The sequence below is a fragment of the Camponotus floridanus genome, unplaced genomic scaffold, assembly GCF_003227725.1.
Source record: "Camponotus floridanus strain SB8 unplaced genomic scaffold, Cflo_v7.5 scaffold23, whole genome shotgun sequence".
Classification (NCBI taxonomy): domain Eukaryota; kingdom Metazoa; phylum Arthropoda; class Insecta; order Hymenoptera; family Formicidae; genus Camponotus; species Camponotus floridanus.
In genome coordinates, this window is record NW_020229359.1 from 2,136,773 (window position 1) to 2,148,040 (window position 11,268).

Below are 11,268 nucleotides of genomic sequence, written 5' to 3' on the forward strand. Positions count from 1 at the left end.
TGTAAATCTTAAGGTGCTTGGAAAGGGAAGCTAAGTAACCCTTTCCCGCGTCGTCGTGCCGTACGTGCCGCCGGACGGCAAGCGTTTCGTTACCGCGTTTTTCGCGTGTAGTATGTCTCGCGTCGTCGCCGTTTTCGCGGACTTTTTCAAATGAAATAAAATCCCAATTTCATTTAATTGTTCACGAAGTTCTCTACCTTCCGATGCCAACTAACTGGGGATGTTTCGAAAGTTTGCACACGTGTTAGCAACGCACACTCGCGCTTCGTGCTTCGTACTTTCACGTCAATGGATTCGGCCCGATTAGTTTTAGAAACTCGATCGATTGCTCGGGAACGAATGGTCGTCAAATGGGTCCCCTTCTCTTGTGCTCGTCTACCCTACAAGCCACACGCACTGCGTGTTTAACCCTGTCGAGGAGTCGAGTGGATTCCAACTAAGCAATGATTTTGCTCGATAAAAGGGTTGCCTCCCCATTTTTTTAAATTGCTGAAATGTAGCATTTAAAAAATGTGGTATCCTCTTCTTTTGGCCGTCCTACCAGCCAGGGTGTAGCCATATCCTGCATTGCGGGAAACTTCGTGTTTCCGGGCGAAGCCCTGAAATCATGCTTAGCGGGTCCAGGTTCGATTACGAAAGATAGGATAATTAATGCGCGAAAAAAGAGCTGTGAACTTTATTTTCCTTATTCCCTCAAGTCGTTTCGTCTTCTTTCGGTCGGGCCTATCTTTTGCTCGTTGTATCGTTGCACTCCCGGACCTGTTGGCTCAAAGTTAAGTCTCGTAAATGAAATGAGATTTTCGCTCGTACCGAAACCGGGAGTACCGTTGAAAAGTTAATATATAATTAAATATATAACAATCGCGCGACCAAATTAATTAAATCGCGAATTACCGAATAGTGCGGGAGTGCCGTTTTAAGTATCGCGCGTAAAATTAACGAAAATAGCGATATAAAATATCGCTGTGAGTGCGGGAGTGCCGTGAAAGTAATCGGCGCGTCAACAACATGAGAGGAAGGAGGAGGCCTGGGAGAGGCAGTCTTGCATCGGCGGAGCAACCTGATGGTGAATATTTATTATTGTACTATCAATTGTTATAAATCGTACATAATAATTCGAATCTTATTTTTAAATGAATTAAAGAGAAAATAGAGAAGAAGATTTTTTATAAAGTTATATAAAAACTTTTTAAAAACCTTTTCTAAAAAACCAGTTTAAATTTTAAATAAAAATTGTCCACAACGTGTTTTTATCTCTGCTTATTATTTTTACACATCGGATATTAAATTCCGCGCCGGATAAAATTTTTGAAATATTGATTGCAGTTTGTGAGAATTATGATAATGAATTTTATATTGTATGTTACAAGACAACTAGCTTCGATAACAAATAACTCCGCTGTTGCGTCATTAGTGTCGGTGAGTGAGAAAAACTTTTATTTACTTTAAGGTTAACGGATTCGTAGGATTGTAGATGAGATGTAGAATTGTAGATTGTAGATTGTAGATTGTAGATTGTAGATTGTTGAATTGTAGAGTAAGTCCGTTGCGCTTAAAATGGATGAGCTAGGGATAGATTTAAATTAAATAACCCCACTTTTAATAAATTCTTTCCGAAATGCTTTACATCTATGCGAAAATATATCTTAAGTATTAATTAAAAAAGAGAATCAAGAAAATGAACAATTTTTTTGTAAAGACTTGAACTAGTGTTATTAAAAAGTCAAGAGCACGCAATTAATAATTTTTACAATTTATCAATTTTTGATTACTATTTTTATTCTTTATAACGCGCACTTATTTTAATTCTTATTTCTTAATATTCCATGCTCACTCCATTGTAAATATTTTGTTGTAGATATTGTTTTTAAATTTTACTTTAACTTAAATAAAAGGCAACGATAATTAATTAAAATAGTTTTGTAATATCAAATAAAAGTTATACACATACAATGAATTTTAATATTTTATTGAGAACATATAGTATGATAGAAATTTGTAGTAATTGGCTTTATTTGAGTTAAATAAAGTTATAGTTCAAATTATTAAGAAACGATCGTAAAATCGAGCGATCTTGTTACGATGAGCGTGAAATATTTACGCTATTTTGCCGGTAATTAAATCGGCAAAGAAGGAAAGTGGTTTCATCTCCCTTTTTCGAATCTGCTGATTAGAGATCGAGGCGAGAGTGGCCAGGAATCAACGGAAAGTAAGTCAATTGGCTGAAGAAAAAGCTTTACGTACAATAGTACGTATATCGACATTTATTCACGCGTTAGGGCATGCGGTTAGAGAATGTAATTAGGCACGTAATTAATAATACGTGATTAGAGATAGGCTTTCCTCGAATAATTTCACTTAATGCGGAAAGAGATTTGGTTTAGGGCTAATTAGGTGAATATTAAGAATTTTTTTAATTTCTTTTCAAAAAGTAAAGGATGTGTAAGGCTATTAATGTGATTAATTTAGCTGATTTTATATTAATGTATCGTTTGAGAAAGAATCAGGAAAGTAGGGTTTTAAATAATATTAGGGGAAAACAAATTAANTTTGTCATCATTCGCACAGTGATCTCGAGTAATATAGTTGTGGTGAGAAACGCTTCGTATATTGTAATTTTTTTGCTAAACACGATTAGGATTAGTATCGAAAATAATTTACTATAAATTTTAATAAAAATTAATTAACTAGAAATTAAATTAGCGACATGAAAACGATTCTTTATTCGCAATTATTCATTACTTCGATCAAAATTGAAAACATGGATACGTAAAAGGGGATAAGAGAATTAATTATATTATGATATCGATCATTGATGCTTATTATAATATTTCTTTAATAATATTAGAATTAACTACATTTTGATCAATGCTTTAAATATTCTTTTTATTAATTAAATTTTTGTTAATTAAACAATAGTTATGTATGACAACATGTAATTACTTTAATCTTTAATCTTACGATACATTAATACGTTGATATGAGATTAATATGTTAAAATATTTCAACAATAAACAACAACATAAATCCAACATAAACAGTATCACCTAGTGATTTTGTTTTACGTCTTGTTATGTAAATTTAAGTTTATATACTATATACAAAATAAATTCCAAATATATATATATTATATATTAATATAAATATTATTATATTAAAAATTATTATATAACCCTCCCATGGGGTACACCTTGTCGCGGTGGGAGGGCTTAGTACCTGGATGGTGCCTTGAGATTTATCTTAAATTTTCCAATTTATGATAAATCTTAAGGTGCCTGAATGGGAAGCCAAGTATCCTTTCGCGTCGTCGGTGCCGTCAACGTGCCGCGGACGGCAAGCGCTTCGTCAACGCGTCGCGTTAGGTATATACATATTAGGGAGTGCCGTTAAAGGTATATACATATTAAGTATATACATCGCGCGATCAAATATAAAATTTTAATCGAAATTGTGCGGGAGTGCCGTTCAGTATCGCGCGTAAAATAACGAAAATAGCGATATAAAAATATCGTTCGGAATGCGGGAATGTCGTCAAATATCGCGCGCCAACAACATGAGAGGAGGAGAAGGCCTGGTAGAGGCATCTTGCATCGGCGAAGCAACTGATGGTGAATATTTATTATTTGTATATCAATTGTTATAAATCGTACGCATAATAATTCGTTCTTATAATTTAAAGGAATTAAAGAGGAAATTAGAGAGAAAGATTTTTATAAATATGAAAATTTCTATTTAAAAAATAATTTTAAAATTTATAAAATCTTCCCATAGTGTTTATATCTGCTTATTATTTTACACACCGGATATGAAATACCGCAGCCTTGTTATAAATGAATTTTATATTTGTATGTTTCAGACGTAGTTTTAACGACAACATAATAACGATAACTCCGCTGTGCACATCAATTCCATGGTGAGTATAAAAACTTTTATTTAATTTTAAGGTAACGGTAGAGATTGTAGATAAATCTGTTGCCTTAAAATGGATGAGTAGGATAGATTAAATAACTTTTAATAAATTCGTTTGAAATGTATTGCAGATCGCGAAAATATTACAGTATATTAATCATAAAGAAAGAAATCGAGAAAAGATCATTCTTGTAATTTTATCTAATTTATTGAAAAGAACATTAAAAATTGTATCAATTACATCTGATGCTAATTTATTCTTATAACATATATTTATCTTATCACTTATCTTATTCACTTATCTTATTCTAATTTCTTATAACTCGTCCATTATAGAATTTATTGTAGATATTGTTTTTAAACTTAATGTAAACCAAATGATTATTATTATAATGAAATAACTTGTAATATGAAAGTGTTATACACATATTAATTTTTTATAAATTTATTATTAACTCGCGCATCTGCAATCGAATATTCCGATTATTGTCGATTTATTTATTCGTCGCGTTTTCTCGCGAATTTTAAATCGCAATTTATTTAGTAACTTAATTGTTGATTTCGAAGTTTATTCTATTCATTTTGAAATTTCCTTTGATAATTTACACAAAATGCGCCAGTAATCCCAATACTTTCTTTTACATCGAACAAACGATCAATAATTTTATTAATGATTCTTTTCTTCTTTCACGATTATTTACGTTATATAAAACTTATTAAATTCTATTGTTGCATATCTATTATTAATAATAAATGTCACGTAATTATCGACAACGCAGCGTTCGACTTTGGCAATATAAAATATAAACAGTAGCGCGCATTATTTATTAAACAATTTATCACGGATCTTTTCGTTATGTTAATTATTTGCATCTATAATTCGATTGTTTTATTTCGTGTTCTCTCACAATCCAAATTATATTTAGATTGTCAAGAACGATAAAGTGGTACGGATGAAATATATTTGTGACTCTAAGTATTAAAATAATAATTCTTGTCCGTGAAGATCGCAATCATCAAAGTGATTATTTAATAATATCTTGAATTTCTATCATTTAATCGATTTTCGATTAAATTATAGGATTACGATATAATAATTATTTTAATACTTAGAGTCACAAATATATTTCATACGTGTCAACTTTATCGTTCTTGACAATCTAAATATAATTTGGATAGTGAGAAAACACGAAGTAAAACAATCGAATTATAGATGCAAATAATGAAACATAACGAAAAGATCCGTGATAAATTGTTTAATAAATAATGAATTTTAATCAAGAAATTAAAATAATTCCATAATTTAATATTTCGCGTTAATGTATATTTTATAATATATAAAATATAAAAATATTTCGACAACAAATTATCGATAACGCGGCGTTCGACTTTGGCAATATAAAATATAAACAGCAGCGCTCTATACGTTACCGCTTTGTCATCATTCGCACGGTGACTCTAGAGTAATAAAGTAGTGGTGAGAAACGTTTCGTATACTGTAATTTTTTTACTAAACACGATTACGATTAGTATCGGAACATAATTTGCTATAAATATTAACAAAATTAATTAATAAAAATTAATTAACGACATGAAACTGTATCGCAACAATAAAACATTATCGAATCGCAATCATTCATTATTGCGATTAAGAATTGAAACAGGTAATACATAAAGGAGAATAAAAGAATTAATTATGTTATGATATCCATCACTGATGCTTATAATATTTCTTTAACAATACTGGAATTAACTATATTTCGACCAATGCTTTAAATTTTCTCAATCCTTATTAATTAAACAATATACAATTGAATCGAGAATCGATTAAATGATAGGAATCCAAGATATTAAATAATCACTTCGATAATTGCGATCTTTACCGACAATAATTATTATTTTAATATTAGAGTCACAAATATATTTCATACGTGTCACTTTATCAGTTTTGACAATCTATATATAATTTGGATTGTTGAGAGAACACGAGATAAAACAATCGAATTATAGATGCAAATAATTAGCATAACGAAAAGCTCCGTGATAAATTGTTTAATCAATAACGAATTTTAATCAATAAATTAAAATATTTGTATAATTTAATATTCCACGTTAATGTATATTTTATAATATATAAATATTCGGCAGCGAATTATCGAAAACACGGCGTTCGACTTTGGCAATATAAATTATAAACAATAGAGCTCTATACGTTACCGCTTTGTTACCATTCGCACGGTGACTCTGGAGTAATAAAGTAGTGGTGAGAAACGTTTCGTATACTGTAATTTTTTTACTAAACACGATTACGATTAGTATCGGAACATAATTTGCTATAAATATTAACAAAATTAATTAATTAAAAATTAATTAACGACATGAAACTGTATGGGAATAATAAATCTTTATCGAATATCGTAATCATTCATTATTGCGATTAAGAATTGAAACAGGGAATACATAAAAGAGGATAAAAGAATTAATTATGTTATGATATCATCATTGATGTTTATAATATTTCTTTAACAATGCTAGAATTAACTATATTTCGACCAATGCTTTAAATTTTCTCAATTTTTATTAATTAAACAATATACAATCTAATCGAGAATCGAATGAATAATCATCCAAAATATTAAATCGTTTGATTGTTGCGATCTTCACGGATAACAATTATTATTTTAATACTTGGAATCTCAGATATATTTTATCCCTAAATTATTTTAATGTCGCTAATCAATTAATCAAAGGATTATTGGAAATAATGTAATCGACCAAAACTAGCCAGAATTTTTTTGTTTATTAATTACAACGTTTCGAGTTCATACTTGAAAAGGACCACAATCATCTGGTCGAAACGTTGTAATTAATAAACAAAAATTCTGGCTAGTTTTGGTTGATTACATTATTTCCAATGATCTTTTTATTTTATCCATATTACCTGACAATCTAAATATAATTTGGGCGAGGAGGAATTGTGAGAAAACACGAAGTAAAGGGATCGAATTATAGATGCAAATAATTAGCATAACGAAAGGCTCCGTGAATTGTTTAATAAATTATCAATTTTAATCAATAAATTAAAATACTTTCATAATTTAATATTCCACGTTAATGTATATTTTATAATATAGTTATATTTTATATTTTAAAATATTTCGGCAACAAATTATCGTTAACACGTCGTTCGACTTTGGCAATATAAAATGTAAACAGTAGCGCGTTATACAATGCCGCTTTGTAATTATTCGCACGGTGACTCTCGAGTAATAAAGTAGTGGTAAGAAACGCTTCGTATAATGTAATTTTTTTACTAAACACGATTACGATTAATATCAAAACATAATTTGCTACAAATATTAACAAAAAGTAATTAATTGAAAATTAATTAGCGATATGAAACAGTACCGCAACGATCTTTATCGAATCGCAATCATTCATTACTGGAAATAAAAATTGAAACATGGGATACGTAAAAGGGGATAAAAAATTAATTATGTTATAATATCGATCATTAATGCTTATTAAAATATTTCTTTAACAATATTAGAATTAACTATATTTCGATCAATACTTTAAAAATTCTCCTTGTTAATTAAATCCTTATTAATTAAACAAGTTATGTATCATAACATGTAATTATTTTAATCTTTTAATCTTACGATACAATAATACGTTAGATATATGAAATACATTAATATGTTAAAATATTTCAACATTGAATTAACAACAATATAGTATCCGATATAAACAGTACTGCCTTAATGATTTTGTTTTACGGTCTTGTTATGCAAATTTAAATTTATATACTATATTGCAAAATAAATGCTGCAATTGTATATATTATATTATATATAAAATTATATATAATATAACCCTCCCATGTGGTACACCTTGTCGTGGTGGGAGGGCTTAGTACTTGGATGGTGTCTTGAGATTTATCTTAAATTTTTCTATTTATGATAAATCTTAAGGTGCTTGAAAGGGAAGCTAAGTACCCTTTCGCGTCGTCGGTGCCGTCAACGTGCCGCGGACGGCAAGCGTTTCGTTACCGCGTTTTCGCGTTGTAGTATTCTCGCGTCGTCGCGTTTTCGCGGACTTTTTCATATAAAATCCCAATTTCATTTATTGTCACGAGTCTCTACTTCCGATGCCAACTAACTGGGATGTTTCGAGTTTGCACACGTTGTTATGCAACGCACACTCGCGCTTCGTGCTTCGTACTTCGTCAAATGATTCGGCCCGAATTAGTTAGAACTCGATCGATTGCTCGGAATGGTCGTCAATGGGTCCCTTCTCTTTGCTCGTCTACCCTACAGCCACACGCACTGCGTGTGTTAACCCTGTCGAGGAGTCGAGTGGATTCCCCTAAGCATGATTTTTGCTCGATAAAAGGGGTTGCCTCCCCATTTTTTAAATTGCTGAATGTTAGCATTTAAAAAATGTGGGTATCCTCTTCTTTTGCCGTCTACCAGCCAGGTGTAGCCATATCCTGATTGCAACTTCGTGCCGGGGCACCTGAAATCATGCTTAGCGGGTCCAGGTTCGATACGAGATAGGATAATTATGCGCGAAAAAGAGCTGGTGAACTTTATTTTCCTCTATTCCTCAATCGTTTCGTCTTCTTTCCGGTTCGGGCCTAATCTTTGCTCGTTGTATCGTTGCACTCCCGACCTGTTGGCTCAAAGTTAAGTCTCGTAAATGAAATGAGATTTTCGCTCGTACCGAAACCGGGAGTGTCGGACAAAGTATATATATATTAAATATATACATCGCGCGACCAAATTTTTAATCCGAATACCGAAGTAGTGCGGGAGTGCCGTTTAGTATCGCGCGTAAAATAACGAAAATAGCGATATAAAAATATCGCTCGTGAGTGCGGGAGTGCCGTTGAAAGTATCGCGCGTCAACAACATGAGAGGAGGAGGAGGCCTGGGAGAGGCATCTTGCATCGGCGGAGCAACCTGATGGTGAATATTTATTATTTGTATATCAATTGTTATAAATCGTACACATAATAATTCGATCTTATTATTTAAATGAATTAAAGAGAAAATTAGAGAGAAAGATTTTTATAAAAGTTATATAAAACTTTTTAAAAAACTTTCTTAAAAAACAGTTTTAAAATTTTATAAAATTGTCCACACGTGTTTATCTCTGCTTATTATTTTACACATCGGATATAAAATTCCGCGCGATAAAAATTTTTTGAAATATTGATTGCGTTTTGTGAGCATTAATATAAATGAATTTTATATTTGTATGTTACAGACAACTAGCTTCGATAACAATAACTCCGCTGTTGCGCATTAGTGTCGGTGAGTGAGAAAAACTTTTATTTAACTTTAAGGTAACGGATTCGTAGAGATTGTAGATGTAGATTGTAGATTGTAGATTGTAGATTGTAGATTGTAGATTGTAGATTGTAGATTGTGAATTGTAGAGTAAGTCCGTTGCCTTAAAATGGATGAGCTAGGATAGATTAAATTAAATAACTTTTAATAAATTCTTTCGAAATGCTTTACATCTATTGCGAAAATATATTGAAGTATTAATTTAAAAAAGAGAATCAAGAAAAGAAATTTTTTTTGTAAAGACTTGACTAGTTTATTAAATCAAGAGCACGCATTAATAATTTTAACAATTTTATCAATTTTTGATACTATTTTATTCTTATAACGCGCACTTATTTTATTCTAATTTCTTATATCATAGCTCATCCATTGTAAAATTTGTTTGTAGATATTGTTTTTAAATTTTACTTTAACTTAAAATAAAGCCAAACGATTAATTAATTAAATAGTTTGTAATATCATAAAAGTTATACACATACATGAATTTTATATTTTATTAGAACATATAGTATATAGAAATTTGTAGTAATTTGGCTTTATTTGAGTTAAAATAAAGTTATATTCAAATATTTAAGAAACGATCGTAAAATCGAGCGATCGTTACGATGAGCGTGAAATATTTACGCTTATTTGCCGGTAATTAATCGGCAAAAGAAGGAGTGTTTATCTCCTTTTTCGATCTCTGATTAGAGATCGAGCGAGAAAGTGGCCAGGATCAACGAAAGTAAGTTCAATTGGCCTGAAGAAAAGCTTTACGTACAATAGTACGTAATATCGACATTTATTCACGCGGTTAGGGCATGCGGTTAGAGAATGTAATTAGGGCACGTAATTAAAATATACGTGATTAGAGATAGGCTTTCCTCGAATAATTTCACTTAATCGAGAAATGAGATTGTTAGGGCTATTAGGTGATCATTAAGATTTTTTAATTTTCTTTTCAAAAAGTAAAGGATTGTTAAGGCTATTATGTGATTAATTTAGCTGATTTTATATTATGTATCTTTGAGAAAGAATCAGGAAATGTAGGTTTAAATAATATTAGGGAAAACAAATTAATAAATATTTCAATAATTATATTATTAATATTTAGAATTTTTAAGGGATCAATATTTTTTGAGTGTTTTCTAAGAGAGTTTTTTTTTCCCCACGTAAAAAAAAAAAGGATTGTTAATTTATTTTGTATTACATTTCAAATTATATAATATTATATTTTACATTAACTTTTTGTATTAAATTCTGTATTGAAAGAAAATGAAAAATTTTGCCTTCTCGATGATATCTCCATCTTAAGGAAGGCATTTGCCGGCTGAGGAGGTTTGAGTATTTTAATGAGCCTGAGAGCTATATCCGGCGGTAACATACACCGATATTCGTATAGATTTTTCTTTTATTTAAGATAATTTTAAGTATGATCTTAAATATAAAAGTGAGTTATGAATACCAATCGTAGTTGTTAGAGTCATCTATGCCGGACAAGTCGAATGGGAAGTGTCAGACTAAGAGAAATACCAAAATTATATAAATATTTGTTATATTAATTATATTAATATTTTTAAATAAAATGAAAGAAAAAGGGACAATAATCGAGAAAAAGGCAACTACAGTGATTTGAATATCTATACCTGAGAACAAATGTCCATAGAAAGTATTTCGATGGACTCCATAGGAAGGAATAGGCATGACAAATGATAATTTTTATAATTTTAACACAAAAGAATATAATAAACCATAATAATCCAAGAACTCGAAGAACAGAATATATTGGATAGAAATGGATAATGATTGAAAATAATTAGAAACTAAAAGACAGTGTGCAATCTATTTATTAATAATAATACTATTTTGTAATTATATTAAATTTTATAATTTAGTACATTATATTATATAAAATATTAAGCATAAAAATATTATGCTGGTAAGAAAATTATAATAAAAGTATATAAATAATGTTGACTATATTAGAATAGAACATATAAATTCTTTATATTTTATATAAAGAAGA